We start from the raw sequence: 22,139 nt of genomic DNA, 5'->3' as shown, positions 1-22,139 counted from the left end.
TCGAGCAGCCTGATGATATTTAGAATGAGATTCTTGTGCTTCCTGAAATAAAGGACTACTGGCTAACATGGTTAGAAGGCTATCTGCCTTTGAATTTCCATCATTCGGGGTTAGGACTTCATAAGACAAACCATCTAGTAACATTTTGACATAAGCCCCACGTTGGGCGCCAAATGTAGCGTGCTGTTGTCTCCAGAAGCTGCCGGATTACTCTCTGGGAAGAGATCTGCTGTGTCTACTCAAATCTCTCAGACAGATTCTTCTTCCTGTAGTGAACCGTTGTCTCCAGGCAGTTGCTGTTAACTCTTGTCCTTAGAAGTGACTTCCCTTCCTGCAGAGAGCCCCGTCAGGCCTGATGTAATGCAGAGAGTCTTCTTCTATCTCTAAGAGTCCTCTTTTATTCTCCCAGAGAATGGGCGTGGGATAATGCAAGGGCTTCTGGGAAGAACCACCCCAGCCAATGAGCTTGCCCCCTCTATCAAGTCAACCTGAGTTCTCACCTTGTAATTGTCCAGAAAACCTGAATTCTCACCTTGTTACTGTCCAGACAACCTGAGTTCTCACTTAGTAATCCTAACATCTCTCCTTCACTGAATCCTGACTCTGAATGCCCTTCCAGAGAGTGGGCTTTTATATGTTCTCTAAAGGTATGAGTCTAATGTGACCAATGAGAGAACTCCTTTAAAGGTGTGAACTAAGTACATAAGTATCTTGTAAGAATCCTAACAATTTCTAATTTATATATATATATATATTCAAATAATCTGAAAGATTATGATGTGAGATCATAATATTAGGACAAAGCTTTCTTTGACAGATTCACAAATTCTCTACCAGTCACATTTTATAGGAAGTTTAGAATGCAGTCCATAGTAAGTGTTATTTTGTTTAAGATAATGGCCCAAAAATCTCAACCTTATTTTAAATTTAATATTAAACTTAATTTTGTTATGTTTTTTTATGTTAAATTTTAATTTAAATTTAATGTTATACTTAAGCAAATGTGGATTTGGCTATTTGATTATTTTGCACTATATTCTAATTATAATACTTTGTCTTATGAGATGTTTATACATGTCTAAACATGATTAAGATTAAAGACTGATGATTAAATATGACGAAATTAAGAAGTTGACTATATGGTTTTTGAGGGAAGGTACAGTTTGACTTTTCTTTTTTTCATCTCTAGCACCCAGCATATACTTGGAATATCCTGGGTGAGTAATGAAAGTTTTCTAAATTGAATTGAATTTTAATGTATCAGATAATGAAATAAAATGCTATATTTACCACCCCTCTCTAGGCATTATATCAGTGGCTCTAAAACAGTATGGAAGTTAATGTGCTCATTAGTACTAAATATCTCATTGGTCCATAACTTTTTCTTTTATCTTCTGTGCTCTCTTTCATTTCCCCATTTGTTTTCTATGTGTATGCTTCAATAAAACATTTTGAGAGTCTAAGCAATTATAAAGTGAATCTTTTGTGCTGATTTTCTATATGTTTATTTATAAGAGGAGAAAAATAGATTTTAAAAGCTTCACTTCCTTCTTCAAGCACTCCACCATTTTTGCAGAAGTATTGCAACTTCTGAGTAATATTTCTTTTTTCTCTGATCAGAATGTCTTTCTCAAAGTTTATTTCATAAAGATATATTATTAAGTATTATATTCTGTAAACATTTTACCCATTTCTTCCTTTGGTGCAATTGTGAAGATCAATTATTTAATGGTCTGAGAAAACAATCTCAAGTCAGAAATATAGCCATAACTACTGCCTATCCTAAAGAATAGCAACTCAGCAAAAGCAGTACTATTAGGAGGTGAGAAGAAATGTTGGCTTTCTATCATCCTTATACAGAAATAATTATTTAGGTTTTTTGAGAATTTGGTATTCTTTTGGATTTGTGAGAGCTTATAGGTGGAGTGAGAAAAGGGAAGTAAAATGAAGCCAATTTTCCCAGTAATTAAATGGGAAGCTTTCTCTAGATTTCATAAGGAGGAAGAATATATCTTGCATCATGGATTCTTTTTAAATGTTCATTAGAACATCTAACCTAAATTCTAGCATCTAAATTATGTTTATAAACCTCCTAGTTTCTTAACAGGTTTCGAGTTCCAAGCTACTTCTTCCTCCTTCATTCCTTCCTCCCTCCTTTCCTTCCTTCCTTGTTCCCTTCCTTCCATGTTCCCTTCCTTCCTTCCTTTTCCTCTTCCTACTTCTCTTCCTTCTTTTCTCCCTTCCTTCCTTTCTCTTTTTTCCTTTCCTCCCTTTCTCCCTCTCATCTCTCTTCTTCTTTTTCTTTTCTTCCTTCATTCCTTCATTCTTTCCTTCTTTCCTTCATTACTTCCCTTTCTATTTCTTCCTTCCTTTCTTTCTCTTCTCCTTTCTGCCTTTTCTTTCTGTGGAGGAAAGCACAGAGGAAAATATATTTTAAAATATGTAAATCATTTTTTCTGACACATTCAGCAAATTAATTTGAACAGAGAATGGGGGATGAGAGTTGGAAATGGACTTAATGTCTGATCATAATTTTACAAAATAAAAGTAGAATTGAGGGAGATGCCACTAGAATCATAGAAGTGAAGGAATTGTGAGAGCAAGATGTTCAAATGAGACAAAGGTAGGACTGGAAAATAATTTGATTTAAGTATTGAACTTTAGTTGAAATTTATAGATGGTTTATAAATGAAATAAACACAGATTTAGGTGAGATAAATGGGACTTTGAAGAAAACTGATTATAAAGTTATAGAGGTCAAGAGATAGTGACAGAAGAGCAAATATTATATCAGTTCCGACTTTTAAGTAATTCATAAAAAAATGAATAGCCATCCTCAAAGACAATGTATTTGGTGCTTTCAGGGGAAAACAAGGTTTATCTTTCTGTTTTGAAAGCAAGAATGTGGAAGGATTGTAAAGGAAAGATATGGTTTAAAGATGTTTTCTTTTGGTTTTCTTAAAAAAAAAAAAAAAAACCTAAAAAAAAATTAGAAGCAGAATGGAGATGTGAGTTAGTGGACATAGGAAAAGTTATAACAGATCAGGCTAGAGGACAAAGTAAGCAATTCAGGATTTTATGTTAGGTAAATAAACTTGAGTCAGATGGAATTTGAAAATCAAGAAATAGAAATTTGCTAATAATAATGAATGGTAACTGACAAGACCACAGAAGCTAAATTGGATGCAAAATTAAAATTACAAGATTTACATTCATGATCTACAGATCATGAATGAGGGTTATGCTTGCCTAATTTGTTATTTGAGGGGAGAATGAGGTAGTCTGGTCTGGGGTACTAAGGGGCCATATTTCTCTTGAGGGAAAAAAAAAATCAGCTATTATCATAATCAACAAATGTTTATTGACTACCTACTCTTTGTGGAAGGTCACTGTGATCCATGATAAGAAGATCAAAGAAGATGCATATCTTATTTGGGAAGAAAGGAGGAAATAGGAATTTTGTTGATATCCCTGTTAATTTTACAGTGATCAAGAAAGATGGCCCTGATAGCCATGGGACCCTAAAGGATAAAATGACAGATTTAAAGCTGGGAGTTCACTTTAAAAATGAGGAAATTGAGGCAGAGAGAGAGGTTAAATGATTTGCCCAAAGAAAAACAAACAAAAACCTAATATATGTCTGAGAAAGAAGTTGAATTATTTTACTAACATTTTATTCATTATGCCAACTATCTTCCTGAGCAAGGGGAAAGGCAATAGAAAACCAATTATTCTTATTTTAGGAAGTAGGGACAGGAAAGAGAAAGAAGGGAAGATGCGGGTCCAATTCCCTTTAACCCATAATCATATCAACATGCCTTAACCATATTATGCTGCTATAAAATCAATCTAGATAAAATATTTGTATTTAAAAATATTTCTTCTCCCAGTTTTATTGTTTCCACCAGAGAAAATAATTTCTAGAATCATTAAGAGAAAAAGTGAAGAGAAAAAATGAAACAAAAAGAAAAGAGAAAGACAAAGAGAAACTATACTGTTAAGTGAATTGCAATATCATTTTTTAAGAATCTCATACTTTGTCATATCTCTTTTTGTTTTTCTCTTCAACGTTCAATGCTCATAAATAATTTATTCAATCATTACTATGGATAAAATGAAAATGAAAGTTTCTTTCATTGATAGTTCATTCAATTTTTTAAAATAGTACTATATAGAAATGTTAAATACAAAATATGAGGAACTTAGACTTAAAATAATTTTTTAAGAAAGAGCACTAACCAGTAAGCTTTTTGTATGTAGCAGAATAGATGGAGCTCTGACTCTGGAGTCATGAAGACCTAAGTTGAAATATGATCTTAGACATTTCCTGGTTATGTGACCTTGGAGAAATCAATTAACCTCCATCTGCCTTAAGTTTTTTCAATGGAAACATGAAGAGTAAGACTAGGATCTGACTCATATAGCTGTTATAAGCATCAGATGAAATAAATTTTGTAAATCATTTAATGCAATGCCTGAAACAAGTAGCCCTTAAGCTGAGCTTTGAAGGAATCAAGAAATCCCAAGAAATGCAAACAATTGAGATGAATATATAACTATAAATATATGCATATATGCATGTGTATATACATATACATATATGTATGTTTATATGTGTGTGTCTATATATATATGGATATATATACATACAAATTTATATGTTTATTTCTATGCACATCTGTATGTGTGTAGTATGCATGTGTTTATATATGTGTGCACACATGTATATTTAAATATGTATTGCATGTACATATATTCATGAGTCCATGTGCACATTGCACACCCATGCATGTGTGTAGGCACATATACATTTAATCTAGAAAGCTTTTATAATGGTGTTCTTATGTAAATGATCTTTACTTTTATCAAATACATTATCTAATATCTTATAGATATTGAATGACTGGAAAAACCAGTATTGTATTTCATATTAAAAATCTCTGAATATTTTAATGGATAATCTAATGCAGCACCTTTTATTTATAATTTTATTATTAAGCATTAATTCTTAAGCAATCTACAATGAGGTCAGTCCTCCAAATATAGAATGAGGAATTTGTTAATTTTTTAAATTGTTTTACTTTTTTCTGATTATACATATACATTATTTTTTTAAAAAATAAACATTTCTTTATGAGTCACGCTGGGAAAGAAAAATAAGAACAAAAGGGAAAAACCATGAGACAAAAAAATAAAAATAAACAAAAAGGGCAAAAAAAAATGAACATAATATGTGTTGATTTGTATTTTGTCTCCATAGTTCTCTCTCTGAGTACACCTGGTGTTTTCTATCCAAAGTTTATTTGGATTTCCTGAATTTCTAGGATCACTAGGGTCACTGAATGATTGAAAAGAATCAAGTTTTTCATAGTTGTTCATTGCACAATTTTTCTATTCCTGTGTACAATGTATTCCTGCTTTTATTTGTTTTGCTCAGGATTCATTCATATAATCTTCCAAGTCTTTTAAAAAAAATAGCTTTTCATAATTTTATAGAACAAGACTATTACTTTCATATACCATAACTTATTCAGCTATTCCCCAACTGATGGGCATCTATTCATTTCCAATTCTTTCATGCCACAAAAAAGAGTTGTTACAAACCTTTTAGCACATGTATGTTCTTTTTCCTCCTTTACAAATTCCTTGGAATACAGATCCAATAATGCCATTGCTGGATCAAAGAGTATGCATGCCCAGTTTGATATTCTTTTGGACATACTTCCAAATTTGGACATACAATCCAAATGATCCATAATGGCTGGATTATTTCACACAACTCCACCAACATTGCATTAGTGTCTCATTTTCCCATATCTTCTCCAACATTTATCACTATTTTTCCTGTAATCTTAGATTCTCTGAGAGATGTGAAGTGGCAACTCAGAGTTATTTACATTTCCATTTCTCTAATCAATAGTAATTTAAAGCATTTTTCTTATGACTAGAGATAGCTTTAATTTCATTGTCTGAAATTTTTTCATATCCTTTAACTATTATCAATTGAGGAATGACTTATAGTCTTATAAATTTGACATAGTTATATAAATAATCATTTATATTCCCTTTTCCAAAGATCTGATAGGTAAATTATCCCTCACTGTCCTAATTTGATTATAGTATCACTTATTAAGCCCAAATTATTTACCCATTTTGACTTGTTTTGTTTTGACTTATTGTTTTGGACTTGAAGGAAAACAGAATTTGTATTGTCAGACTCTCCTCCCATACATACCATTCTTCAAGAAAGACTTTTATTTCTGTCAAGAGCAGAAACAGAAGGATGGGCCAGATACTTAACCATTCTATGTGCCTCAGCGACAGGAAGTAACAAGCTAGAGTTATATCCATCTTTTCTCTTAACTATTATTTCTTCTGAAAACTTCTTATTTTATAACTTCTGATAACTGTTTCATTAATTGAGGGAAACAGGACTCCAAACTTTGTATACATGCCTTTAATCTCTTCCCATCAAATATCATTTCCACAATGAACACATAATAGGTAGCCATAACCCATTTTCCAAGTTGATAAAGAAAAAATCATCAAAAAATACCATATATGGGACTTCAGGCCAAGATGGCGGCGTGGAGGCAGACAGCTGCTTGAGCTCCTCGTTTTCTCTCAGAACTTACTTCATGACAAGCCTCTGACTTAATGCTTGACCCAGAAAGAAATCCACAAATTATCACCAAGAGAAGACATCCTTGAAAGTCGCCAGAAAAGGTCTGTGTTTGTTCGGGGGAGGGTCAATCAGACTGGGCGCAGACTGAGGGCAGACAGCCAGAGCAAGACAGGCAGCTCACACAGCTCAGACCGGAGGGGGAGGGGTGTGATCTCTGCAGTTTCTGTGAAAGGGCTTTTGCCCCAGTGTGGATGCTCCGTCTTGGCAGCAAGCCAGGAGCGGTGGAGAGGGAGTAAACACTGGAGGTGAAGATTAAAACCCCAGAAAGCCAGCGTCTCTCAGAGCCCGGCCACCCCCAACCCCCACCTGGACTGACTCGGTGCGTTCTCGGAGCCTCAGAGCGCAGACTCAGTACAGTCATTGCTGTTCTGTTAGTGGCTCTCTGCTGCCCTACCCCCAGTCTGTAGAGGAAGCCCATTAATACCATCCAGCCCTATCCCCCGCAAAACAGACCAATTGTTTCTCTTGTCAGTTTGTTTTCTTTGATTCCTACTCTGACAAAATGAACAAAAAATTCAAAAGGGCTCTAACCATTGACAGCTTCTGTGTGGAGAGGGAGCAGACTTCAAATGCTGAGGAGACTAGGAACAGACTGTCCCCAGATGTATCCCCTGGGAGGGATATGAGCTGCTCCTCAATACAAAAGAACCTCATAGAGGAAATCAAAAAGGCTCTCACAAGAGAGCTAGAAGAGCAATGGGAAAAGGAAAGGGAAGCTTGGCAAGAGAGCCTGGAGAAGTCATCCCATGCATTCAAAGACAGAGTGGATAAAGAAATCAAATCATTGAGAAACAAGATTAGTGAGCTGGAAAAGGTAAACAACTCCAAGGAAAACAGGATTAGAGAGCTGGAAAAAGAAATCAGCTCTCTAAAAAATACAATGGAAAAAAATTCCATAGAAGATAAAAACTCAATTGGACAATTACAAAAAGATATAAAAAAAGTGAGTGAAGAAAATACATCATTGAAAATTAGACTGGAACAAGTAGAAATGAATGACTCAAGGAGAAACCAAGAGGGAGTCAAGCAAAACCAGAGAAATGAGACAATTGAAAAGACTGTCAAGTACCTTACCAGAAAGACAACAGACCTGGAAAACAGATCCAGGAGAGACAATTTGAGAATAATCGGACTCCCTGAAAAATGGGAGGAAAAAAAGAGCTTGGACACCATTTTCGAGGAAATTATAAAAGAGAACTGCCCAGACGTTTTGGAAACAGAGGGTAAAATAGACATTGAGAAAATTCATCGACCACCTACTGAAAGGGACCCTAAAATCAAAACGCCAAGAAATATAGTGGCCAAGTTCAAGAACCATCAGACAAAGGAAAAGATATTGGAAGCTGCTAGAAAAAAACAATTCAGATATGGAGGATCCACAATAAGGATAACACAGGATCTAGCAGCGTCCACATTAAAAGAACGCAGGGCCTGGAACATGATATTCCGAAAGGCTAAGGAACTTGGTATGCAGCCAAGAGTGACTTACCCAGCAAGAATGAGCATCATTTTCCAGGGAAGAAGATGGACATTTAACGAAATAAATGAATTCCATCTATTTTTGATGAAAAAACCAGACCTACATAAAAGGTTTAATCTTCAAATACAGAACTCAAGAGACTTCTAAAAAAGGTAAAAAGAATCTTGAGAACTATACTTCTGTCAAAAAAATATGTAAAGAACATATGTACAATTTGTCTTAGAAACTAGAGGTGGAAAGGAGATTATATCATAAAAAAGTATAAAGTGGTGGTACTACATCTCATGAAGAGGCAAAGGTAACCTATTATATCTGAGAGAAAGAAAGGAGGGAGATGAACATAGCGTGTATCAATAGACATATTCGATTTATGGTGAAACTTCTTCCACTTCATTGAAAAGTGAAAGGGAAGGAGTAAGCTAAGGGGAATACAGTAATTTCGAGGAAAAGGGATAAAATAAGGGGAGGATCTTTAAGGTGGGGGAGGGATCCTAAAAAGGGAGGGCTGTGAAAAGCAAGTGGTGTTTACCAGTTTAATACTGGATAGGAGGGTAAAAGGGAAGGAAAGGGGAAAAGCATAAGCAGGGGTTAATAGGATGGCAAGCAATATAGAATTAGTCCTTCTAACCATAAATGTGAATGGGGCAAACTGCCTCATAAAGAGGAAGCAGTTAGCAGACTGGATTAAAAGTCAGAATCCTACTATATGTTGTTTACAGGAAACACACCTGAAACAGGATGAGACATTCAAACTAAAAGTAAAAGGGTGGAGCAGAATCTATTATGCTTCAGGCAAAACCAAAAAAGCAGGAGTAGCCATCCTCATCTCAGATCAAGCAAAAACAAAAATTGATCTAATTAAAAGAGATAAGGAAGGGCATTATATCCTGCTAAAGGGAAGCATCAATAGTGAAGCCCTATCAATATTAAACATGTATGCACCAAGTGGTGCAGCATCTAAATTCTTAAAAGAGAAATTAAGAGAGCTGCAAGAGGAAATAGATAGCAAAACTATAATAGCGGGAGATCTCAACCTTGCACTCTCAGAATTAGATAAATCAAACCACAAAATAAATAAGAAAGAAGTCAAAGAGGTAAATAGAATACTAGAAAAGTTTGATATGATAGATCTTTGGCGAAAGCTAAATGGAGACAGAAAGGAATATACTTTCTTCTCAGCAGTTCATGGAACCTATACAAAAATTGATCATATACTAGGGCATAAAAACCTCAAAATCAAATGCAGTAAGGCAGAAATAGTAAATGCATCCTTTTCAGACCATAATGCAATCAAAATAACATTTAATAAAAAGCCAGGGGAAAATAGACCAAAAAATAATTGGAAACTAAATAATCTTATACTAAAGAATGATTGGGTAAAACAGCAAATCATAGACATAATTAATAACTTCACCCAAGAAAATGACAATAATGAGACATCATACCAAAATGTGTGGGATACAGCCAAAGCAGTAATTAGGGGAAGTTTTATATCTCTACAGGCCTACTTGCATAAAATAGAGAAAGAGAGGGCCAACGAATTGGGTTTACAACTAAAATTGCTAGAAAAGGAACAAATTAAAAACCCCCAGACAAACACAAAACTTGAAATTCAAAAAATAAAAGGTGAGATTAATAAAATTGAAAGTAAAAAAACTATTGAATTAATTAATAAAACTAAGAGTTGGTTTTATGAAAAAACCAACAAAATAGACAAACCCTTAGTAAACCTGATTAAAAAAAGGAAAGAGAAAAAGCAAATTGATAGTCTTGAAAATGAAAAGGGTGAACTCACCACTAATGAAGAGGAAATTAGAACAATAGTTAGGAGCTACTTTGCTCAACTTTATGCCGATAAATTTGATAACTTAAATGAAATGGAAGAATACCTTCAAAAATATAGCTTGCCCAGATTAACAGAGGAAGAAGTAAGTAGTCTAAATAGTCCCATCTCAGAAAAAGAAATAGACCAAGCTATTAACCAACTTCCTAAGAAAAAGTCCCCAGGACCAGATGGATTTACAGGTGAATTCTACCAAACATTTAAAGAACAACTAACTCCAATGCTATGTAAACTATTTGAAAAAATAGGGATTGAAGGAGTCCTACCAAATTCCTTCTATGACACAGACATGGTACTGATACTTAAACCAGGTAGATCGAAAACTGAGAAAGAAAACTATAGACCAATTTCCTTAATGAATATTGATGCTAAAATCTTAAATAAGATATTAGCAAATAGACTTCAGAAAATCATCCCCAGAATAATACACTATGACCAAGTGGGATTTATACCAGGAATGCAGGGCTGGTTTAATATTAGGAAAACTATTAGTATAATTGACCATATTAATAATCAAATTAATAAAAACCATATGATCATCTCAATAGATGCAGAAAAGGCATTTGATAAAATCCAACATCCATTCCTACTAAAAACGCTTGAGAGTATAGGAATAAATGGACTATTCCTTAAAATAATAAGGAGCATATATTTAAAACCTTCAGTAAACATCATATGTAATGGTGATAAACTAGAACCTTTCCCTGTTAGATCAGGAGTGAAACAAGGTTGCCCACTATCACCATTACTATTCAATATAGTACTAGAAACTCTAGCCTTGGCAATAAGAGCCGAGAAAGAGATCCAAGGAATTAGAGTAGGAAATGAAGAAATCAAATTGTCACTTTTCGCAGATGACATGATGGTATACTTAGAGAACCCCAAAGACTCTGCTAAAAAGCTATTAGAAATAATTCAGAATTTTAGCAAAGTCGCAGGATACAAAATAAATCCACATAAATCCTCAGGATTTTTATACATTACCAACACAATCCAACAGCAAGAGATACAAAGAGAAATTCCATTCAAAATAACAGTCGATAGTATCAAATATTTGGGAATATATCTACCAAAGGAGAGTCAGGAATTATATGAGCAAAATTACAAAACACTTGCCACAAAAATAAAGTCAGATTTAAATAATTGGAAAGACATTCAATGTTCTTGGATAGGCCGAGCGAATATAATAAAGATGACAATACTCCCCAAACTAATCTATTTATTTAGTGCTATACCAATCAGACTCCCAAGAAACTATTTTAATGACCTAGAAAAAATAACAACAAAATTCATATGGAAGAATAAAAGGTCGAGAATTGCAAGGGAACTAATGAAAAAAAAGTCAGAGGAAGGTGGTCTAAGTGTACCTGATTTAAAGCTATATTATAAAGCAACAGTCACCAAAACCATTTGGTATTGGCTAAGAAATAGACTAGTTGATCAGTGGCATAGGTTAGGTTCACAGGACAAGATAGTGAATAAAAATAGCAATCTAATCTTTGACAAACCCAAAGATCCCAAATTTTGGGATAAGAATTCATTATTTGACAAAAACTGCTGGGAAAACTGGAAATTAGTATGGCAGAAACTAGGCATGGACCCACATTTAACACCACATACTAAGATTAGATCAAAATGGGTCCAAGATTTAGGCATAAAGAACGAAATCATAAATAAATTGGAGGAACATGGGATGGTTTACCTCTCAGACTTGTGGAGGAGGAAGGAGTTTGTGTCCAAGGGAGAACTAGAGACCATTATTGATCACAAAATAGAACATTTTGATTACACCAAATTAAAGAGTTTCTGCACAAACAAAACTAATGCAAACAAGATTAGAAGGGAAGTAACAAATTGGGAAAAAATTTTTACAGTTAAAGGTTCTGATAAAGGCCTCATCTCCAAAATATACAGAGAATTGACTTTAATCTATAAGAAATCAAGCCATTCTCCAATTGATAAATGGTCAAAGGATATGAACAGACAATTTTCAGATGATGAAATTAAAACTATTTCCACTCATATGAAAGAGTGTTCCAAATCACTATTGATCAGAGAAATGCAAATTAAGACAACTCTGAGGTATCATTACACACCTGTCAGATTGGCTAAGATGACAGGAACAAATAACGATGAATGTTGGAGGGGCTGTGGGAAAACTGGGACACTGATGCATTGTTGGTGGAGTTGTGAAAGAATCCAACCATTCTGGAGAGCAATCTGGAATTATGCCCAAAAAGTTATCAAAATGTGCATACCCTTTGACCCAGCCATACTACTACTGGGCTTATACCCCAAGGAACTACTAGAGAAGGGAAAGGGTCCTGTATGTGCCAAAATGTTTGTGGCAGCCCTTTTCATAGTGGCTAGAAGCTGGAAGATGAATGGATGTCCATCAATTGGAGAATGGTTGGGTAAACTATGGTATATGAATGTTATGGAATATTATTGTTCTATAAGAAATGACCAACAGGAGAAATATAGAGAGGCTTGGAGAGACTTACATCAACTGATGCTGAGTGAAACGAGCAGAACCAGAAGATCATTATACACTTCAACAATGATACTGTACGAGGATGTATGCTGATGGAAGTGGATTTCTTCAACATAGAGAAGAGCTAATCCAATTCCAATTGATTAATGATGGAAAGAAGAACCAGCTACATCCAGAAAAGGAACAATGGGAAATGAATGTAAACTGTTATTTTTACCTTCTGAATCCAATTCTTCCTGTGCAACAAAAAAATTCGGTTCTACACACATATATTGTATCTAAATTATACTGTAATATATTTAACATATATAAGACTGCTTGCCATCTGGGGGAGGGGTTTGGGGGAGGAAGGGAAAAAATCTGAATAGAAGTAAGTGCAAGGGATAATGTTGTAAAAAATTACCCATGCATATGTACTGTCAAAAAATGTTATAATTATAAAATAAAATAAAAATTAAAAAAAAAAAATACCATATATAATAGACAATATATGGTGAAGGAGCTCTCCTATTGGAAGCAAGGTAAAATAAGCTCAACTAAGAGAGAAACTCCTAGATCTCATTCCAGAAGAACTACCTTAAAATTATATAGTATAGCAAGCCCCTGACAGGGACATGATGGATACTGTGAGCTTTAATCATATCAGCTTTTTTCTAATCTTTTCCTTTGAGCATCCTGAAATGAGGTTAAAATTGTCCTTCTCTTCTCTTGAATTACCCAAAAAGAGTAAAGAGATCCTAGAGAATCAACAATCCCAAAGAGAGTGAAGGGAGTAAAAAGATGCAAAAACTTGAAAGGAAAATAAATCTTTCCTTTCATGTTCTTTGCAACTCTATTTAGTCCTTCACATAGGCACACACATTAACTTTTCACTAAAGACAAGAAGGTTTGCCAATGGGTTTTCAGATTAGAGGCACAAATGGAAGGAATGCATACCCAGAATTCCCATATGCATACCCATACATTTTTCACACAAAGTCATATCTAACCTATTGGAAAAATATCAAATATTAATTAGTAAGCCAAACTAATATAATAAAAAATGACAATTCTACCAGAAGTAATCTATATGTATATGCACATGTATATGTACATAATAAAATTGTATCAACTATTTTTGTAATGGCAAGGGATTTGAAATTGAGAAGATGCCTATCATATGGCAAATGGTTGAACAAAATGCAATATATGAATGTAACTAGATATGGTCTTTAATAAATAATAAGCAGGTGGATTTCAGAAAAACCTGTAAAGACTTATATGAACTAATATTGAACCAAATGAACAGTACTAGAAGAATATCGTACCTAGTAACAGCAACATGGTATGAGGACCAATTATGCTAAACAGAGTTCATCTCAGCAAAACAGTAATCTAATATAATTCCAATAAATTTGTGACGGAAAAAGTCTTCCACATCCATTGAAAGAACTATGGAAACAATATAGACAAAAATATACTATTTTAACTTTTTTCCTTTCTCATAGTTTTTTCTTTTATTCTGATTTTTCTTTCACAATAGGACTAATATGGAAGTGTCTTTAACATGATTATACATGTGTAATCTATAATAGATTGAGTGTTATCTTGGGAAGAGGAAAGGGAAGGAAAGGAGGAAGACAAATTTAAAACTCAAAATCTTAGAAAAAATAATATTAAAAACTATCTTTACATATAATTGGAAAAAATACTATTCAGTAAAAAAAAAACAAAAAAAAACCAAAAAAAAAGGAAAAGAAAAGAGAGCAGTGTGCAGTGGTAAGAACATTGTGCCTACATTAGAATCTTAGCTTTGCTAATATTGTCCTATGAAGCTCTAGCAATGAACATATAAAGTACTTTAATGTTTGCAAAGCACTTTACAATTTTATCTCATTTTATCCTCAAAATAACACTGGAATATAAGATCTACATTATGGACTCATTATGTAGATGAGATAAAGATTAATTGAATTTCTTATGATTAATACTAGTGAATTCTGAGGTTGGATTTGAGGCCTTGTTTTTCTGTGTCCAAGTTCAGAGCTCTATCCAATGAGCAATCTAGCTACAGAATTCTTGATCTGTAACATTACTTTTCTCATCCTATCTGATTTAGCATATTCCTAAATTAGGCATTTTATCATAGCACTTGTTGGGTAGAAGAATATTTTCTTGTATTTAAGCAAGTAAAACAACTGGAAAATGTTTATTAGGCTAGAAACTAAAAAGTAGATGGAGAAAATAGCTATTAACGTCATGTAGGTAACAAAGTGCATATTTTGCCCCATAAAACATAGTTTTGCTTACATTTTGAGTTTTATTATTTGTCTATAGTTCAAATATACTTTCAACTGTCTCCTAAGTGGAATATTTATATAAAACATTATCATTGTTACCCAGATTCATATTTCTGTTCCGCCTGATTAATTGGAACTTCATGTTAAGATAATAAATTTTATCTTGTTAGATAAAAGGACAAATGTTGCTTTATTATCCAAAATATGATTACATAATTTATGGTATTGAAGATGCATTATTATCTGGTTCATTATCTTCTGTAGTTATAACTGCATAAGTCATTGGTATATGAATGATTTCAGAGTAGACTCTTTTCTCTACCACTTAGAGATCTCAGTTTCTTAAAAGTGGAATGGAGAACACCATCATCATCATCACCACCATCTTCATCTGCAACATAAAAGTCAAGCCAAAAAGAAATTCTGGAAAAGAACAATAGTCAGTGACATAATTATTTTTTGTTATATGTTACATTTAGAACCATAATTTGGCAAGAAATGACTTACCATCAATTAATCAGTCAATCAACCAAAAACAACTTATTAAGGTTTTCTTATCTTTTATTCCCTAAAATAGGTACTGATCATATCAAAGAATCCCTGCTTTTAGCAAGCCTACATTCTAATTGAGAATATAATAATTAGGAGTAATATAAATAATTAAATATATACATAGCAATCATTAATTCTAAAGTGGCCATTTACTAATTTTTTATGGCTTAGTGAGAGTAAGGGCACCCCAGTGGGCTCTCTAGAGATCAGAGAATTGTCATCACTTATGTATTATTTTATTTTTTAAATTTATAGAATAAAACAAGCATTTTCATCAGAGTATATCTTTAAAAGATGATTGCAGACAAAAATGCAAATCTATAATATATAACATAATATTTCTGCTATATTGCTGTTATTTAATCTTCCCCACTCAAGGATCATTCCCTTGACTTACTCCCTCACCCTTTGTTCTTTGTTTCCCCCTCTACCCATCTCTTTCCTCTTATTTCTTTATAGATTTTGAAGAGTATTATACCCTTCATGATATATATATATATATATGTGTGTGTGTGTGTGTGTGTGTGTGTGTGTGTGTGTATGTGTGTGTGTGTATATATAAATGTACTATTGCCTATTGAAACCATTCCCAATGTGAAGGGTTTTAGAACTAAGAGCCTTTCTCCCCCTTCTAATGTCTCTGAGGCTATTCTATTCTTTCTCTACATGTCATTTGCATCACATGATTAGTATTTTACCTTAACTTTTGCCAATCATTCTTTTGAGCAACCTTATTGTTGTATGTAAAAATAACAAACAATTTGTCCATGTTTAAGTAGCTTGTCCAAGTTGAGTTCCTTAAAACTGATCTTTGCTTTTGGCTCTTATATGTTAAATTTTCTGTTAAGTTTGGATTTAGTTGATAAAAAATCTTGAAAATCTGTAAATTCATTGATGGTTCATCTTTTTCTCAAGTTCAAAATTATAGAGAATTTTGCTGAATATATTTTGATCAGAGGCTTAGTTATTTTTATGCTCAGTAGATATGATTTCATGAAATGCATCTTTATTGTAGCTGCTGATAAATCTTATGCAATTTTAATTGTAGCTCCAGCATTTTTGAATTGTTTTTTCCTTGTTTTTTGCAAAATTTTCTCTTTGATCTGAGGGTTTTGAAATTTGGCAATAATATTCCTGTGTGTTTTTCACATAGAATCTCTTTGAGATGGTGATAAATGAAATTTTTTTCTATTTCTCCTTTCCCCTCATGTTCTATCACTTCAGAATGGTTTTCTAAGATTATTTCCTGCATTATTGTATTAAGTTTCTCTTTTTGGTCACAACTTTCTGGAATTCCTTTTTTTATTAATTTTATAATTGTAACTTTTTTTGACAATGCATATGCATAGGTAATTTTTTACAACATTGACCCTTGTACTCTCTTCTGTTCTGAATTTTCCCCCTCCTTCCCTCCACCCCCTCCCCTAGATGGCAAGCATTCCCATACATATTAAATATGTTATAGCTACAATATATATGTGCAGAACAGAATTTTGTTGTTGTTGTTGCAAAGGAAGTATTGGATCGAAAGGTAAAAATAATCTGGGGAGAAAACCAAAAATGCTAACAGTTTACACTCATTTCCCAGTGTTCCTTTTCTGGGTGTAGCTAATTCTGTCCATCACTGATCAATTGGAATTGGATTAGGTCTTCTCTATGTTAAAGATATCCACTTCCATCAGAATACATCCTCATGCAGTATCATTGTTGAAGTGTATAATGATTGAGTTCTGCTCGATTCACTCAGTATCAGTTGATGTAAGTCTCTCCAAGCTTCTCTGTATTCATCCTGTTGGTCATTTCTTACAGAACAATAATATTCCATAACATTAATATACCATAATATACCCAACCATTCTCCAACTGATGGGCATCCATTCATTTTCCAGTTTCTAGCCACTACAAAAAGGGTTGCCGCAAACATTTTGGTACATACAGGTACCTTTCCCTTCTTTAGTATTTCCTTGGGATATAAGCCCTGTAGTAGCGCTGCTGGATCAAAGGGTATGCACAATTTGATAACTTTGTGGGCATAATTCCAGATTGCTCTGCAGAATGATTGGATTATTTCACAACTCCACCAACAATGCATCAGTGTCCCAATTTTTCCACATCTCTTCCAACATTCAGCATTATTTGTTCCTGTTATCTTAGCCAATCTGACAGGTGTGTAGTTATCTCAGAATTGTCTTAATTTACATTTCTCTGATCAAGAGTGATTTGGAACACTCTTTCATATGAGTGGAAATAGTTACAATTTCATCATCCGAAAATTGTCTGTTCATATCCTTTGATCATTTATCAATTGAAGAATGGCTTGATTTCTTATAAATTATAGTCAATTCTCTGTATATTTTGGAGATGAGGCCTTTATCAGAACCACTCATCAACGAGTCTATTTCTTAGCCAAGACCAAATAGTTTTGGTGACTGCTGCTTTATAATATAGTTCTAGATCAGGTATAGCTAGGCCACCTTCATTTGATTTTTTTTTTCATTATTTCCCTTGAAATTCTCGATTTTTTGTTGTTCCATATGAATTTTGTTGTTATTTTTCTAGGTCATTAAAATAGTTTCTTAGGAGTCTGATTAGTATAGCACTAAATAAATAGATTAGTTTAGGGAGTATTGTCATGATTATATTTGCTCGCCCTATCCAAGAGCACTTAATGTCTTTCCAATTATTTAAATCTGACTTTATTTTTTTGACAAGTATTATGTAATTTTGCTCATATAATTCCTGACTTTTCTTTGGTAGATATATTCCCAAACATTTTATACTATTGACCATTATTTTGAATGAAATTTCTCTTTCTTTCTCTTCCTGTTGGATTGTGTTGGTAATATATAAAAATGCTGAGGATTTATGTGGATTTATTTTGTATCCTGCAACTTTGCTAAAGTTCTGAATTATTTCTGATAGCTTTTTAGCAGAGTCTTTGGGGTTCTCTAAGTATACCATCATGTCATCTTCAAAGAGTGATAATTTTATTTCCTCATTACCTACTCCAGTTCCTTGAATCTCTTTCTCAGGTCTTATTGCTGAGGTTAGCATTTCTAGTACAATATTGAATAGTAATGGTAATAATGGGCAACCTTGTTTCACTCCTGATCTTATTGGGAAATGTTTCAGTTTATCTCCATTACATATTATGCTTACTGATGGTCTTAAATATATGCTCCTGACTATTTTAAGGAATAGTCCATTTATTCCTATACTCTCAAGCATTTTTAGTAGGAATGGATGTTGGATTTTATCAAATGCTTTTTCTGCATATATAGAGATGATCATATGGTTTTTATTGATTTGATTATTGATATGGTCAATTATACTAATAGTTTTCCTAATATTAAACCAGCCCTGCATTCCTGGTATAAATCCTAGTTGATCATAGTGTATTATCCTGGGGATGATTTTCTGAAGTCTTTTTGCTAATATCTAATTTAAGATTTTAGCATTAATATTCATTAAGGAAATTGGTGCATAGTTTTCTTTTTCAGTTTTCAATCTACCTGGGTTAGGTATCAGTACCATATCTGTGTCATAAAAGGAGTGTGGTAGGACTCCTTCATCCCCTATTTTTTCAAATAGTTTCTAAAACATTGGGGCTAATTGTTCTTTAAACGTTTGGTAGAATTCACATATAAATCCATCTGGTCCTAAGGATTTTTTCCTGGGGAGTTGATTAATAGCTTGTTCTGTTTCCTTTTCTGAAAAGGGACTCTTTAAGCAATTTATCTCCTCCTCTGTTAATCTAGGAAGCCTATATTTTTGGAGGTATTCTTCCATTTCATTTAAGTTACCGAATTTATTGTCATAAAGTTGAGCAAAGTAGCTCTTAACTATTGTTCTAATTTCCTCTTCATTAGTGGTGAGTTGTACCTTTTCATTTGTAAGACTAACCATTTGTTTTTCCCCTTTCCTTTTTTTAATCAGATTTACTAAGGGTTTGTCTGTTTTGATGGTTTTTTCATAGAACTAACTCTTCTATTAATTGACTCAATAGTTTTTTTTTTCTTTCAATTTTAGGAATCTAACTTTTATTTTTAGAATTTCAAGTTTTGTGTTTGTCTGGGGGTTGTTAATTTCTTCCTTTTTTAGCATTTTTTAATTGTAAGCCCAATTAATTGACCTCTTTCTCTATTTTATTCAAGTATGCCTCTAGAGATATAAAACTTCCCCTTATTAATGCTTTGGCTGTATCCCACACATTTTGTATGATGTCTCATTATTGTCATTTTCTTGGGTGAAGTTATTAATTATGTCTATGATTTGCTGTTTCACCCAATCATTCTTTAGTATAAAATTATTTAGTTTCCAATTATTTTTTGACCTATTTTCCCCTGCCTTTTTATTAAATGTAATTTTCATTGCATTGTGGTCTAAAAAGGATGCATTTAAAATTTCTGCCTTATTGAATTTGATTTTAAGGTTTTTATGTCCTAATATATGATCAGTTTTTGTACAGGTTCCATGAACTGCTGAGAAGAAAGTGTACTCCTTTCTGTCTCCATTTAGCTTTCACCAAAGATCTATCATACCAAACTTTTCTAGTATTCTATTTACCTCTTTGACTTTTTTCTTATTTATTTTGTGGTTTGATTTGTCTAATTCTGAGAGTGCCAGGTTGAGATCTCCAACTATTATAATTTTGCTGTCTATTTCTCCTTGCAGCTCTCTTAATTTCTCTTTTAAGAATTTAGATGCTACACCATTTGGTGCATATATGTTTAATATTGATACTGCTTCCTTATCTATGCTACCCTTTAGCAGGTTATAATGCCCTTCCTTATTTCTTTTAATTAGATCATTTTTTGGTTTTGCTTGATCTGAAATGAGGATTATTACCCCTGCTTTTTTGGCTTCACCTGAAGCATAGTAGATTCTGTTGCACCCTTTTACTTTTATTTTGAATGTATCACCCTGTTGCAGGTGTGTTTCCTGTAAACAACATATAGTAGGATTTGGGCTTTTAATCCAGTCTGCTAACTGCTTCCTCTTTATGAGGGAGTTTACCCCATTCATATTTATGGTTAGAATGACTAATACTATATTGCTTGCCATCCTGATAACCCCTGCTTATGCTTTTCTCCTTTCCTTCCCTCTTACCCCACTACCCAGTATTAAACTTGTGGACACCACTTGCTTTTCACAGCCCTCCCTTTTTAGGATCCCTCCTCCACCTTAAACTTCCTTTTCCTGTTTTACCCCTTTTTCTCACAATTTCTGTATTGCCTTCCCCATAGCTTACTCCTTCCCTCTCACTTTTCAATGAAGTGGAAGAAGTTTCATCATAAATCAAATATGTCTATTGATCCACACTATGTCCATCAGCTCCTTTCTTCTCTCAGATATAATAGGTTACCTTTTTCTCTTCATGAGATGTAGTACCAACACTTTACCCTTTTTAATGATATAATTTCCTTTCCACCTCTAGTTTCTAGGACAAATTATACATGTGTTCTTTAAATATCTTTATGGCAGAAATATAGTTCTCAAGATTTCTTTTTACTTTTTTAGAAATCTCTTGAGTTCTGTATTTGAAGATAGATCTGGTTTTTTCATCAAGAGTAGATGGAATTCATTTATTTTGTTAAATGTCCACCTTCTTCCCTGGAAAAAGATGCTCATTTTTGCTGGGTAAGTTATTCTTGGCTGCATTCCAAGTTTCTTAGCCTTTTGGAATATCATATTCCAGGCCTTTCATTCTTTTAATGTGGACGCTGCTAGATCCTGGATTATCCTTATTGTGGCTCCTCCATATCTGAATTGTTTTTTTCTAGCAGCTTCCAATATTTTTTCCTTCATCTGATGGTTCTTTGAACTTGGCCACTATATTTCTTGGTGTTTTGATTTTAGGGTCCCTTTCAGTAGGTGATTGATGATTTTTTTCAATGTCTATTTTGCCCTCTGTTTCCACAACGTCTGGGCAGTTCTCTTTGATAATTTCCTCAAAAATAGTGTCCAGGCTCTTTTTTTCCTCACGTTTTTCAGGGTGTCCAATTATTCTTAAATTGTCTCTCCTGGATCTGTTTTCCAGATCTGTTGTCTTTCCAATAAGGTACTTGACATTCTTTTCAATTGTTTCATTTTTCTGGTTTTGCTTGACTACTTCTTGGTTTCTCCTTGAGTCATTCATTTCTACTTGTTTGAGTGAAATTTTCAATGACGTATTTTCTTCACACACTTTTTTTATATCTTTTTGTAATTGTCCAATTGAGTTTTTAAGTGAGTTTTTTTCTTCTATGGAATTTTTTTCCATTTCATCCATTTTATTTTTTAGAGAGCTGTTTTCTTTTTCCAGCTCATTAATCCTGTTTTCCTTGGAGTTGTTTACCTTTTCTAATTCACTAATTTTGTTTTTCAATATTTTGATTTCTTTATCCACTCTGTCTTTAAATGTGTGGGATGACTTCTCCAGACTCTCTTGCCAAGCTTCCCTTTACTTTTCCCATTTCACTTCTAGTTCTCTTGTGAGAGCCTTTTTGATTTCCTCTATGAGAGTCTTATCTATGAGGAGCAGATCATATCCCCTTTAGGGGATTCCTCTGTTAGTCTCCTCAGTGTTTGAAGTCTGCTCTCTCTCCATATAGAAGCTGTCAATGATTAGAGCCCTTTAATTTTTTTGTTCATTTTGTCAGAGAGCGAATGGAAGAAAACAAATTGACAAGAGAAACAATGGCTTGTTTTGGGGGAGGGCATGGGTCTAGATGGTGTTACCGGGCTTCCTCTACAGACTTTGGGAGACAACACTGAGGCATTAACAGGACAGAGATGGCTTTGCTGGGTCTGTGCTCTGAGGCTCT

The sequence above is a fragment of the Sminthopsis crassicaudata genome, chromosome 1, assembly GCF_048593235.1.
Source record: "Sminthopsis crassicaudata isolate SCR6 chromosome 1, ASM4859323v1, whole genome shotgun sequence".
NCBI lineage: Eukaryota > Metazoa > Chordata > Mammalia > Dasyuromorphia > Dasyuridae > Sminthopsis > Sminthopsis crassicaudata.
This window is presented reverse-complemented; position numbering follows the sequence as displayed.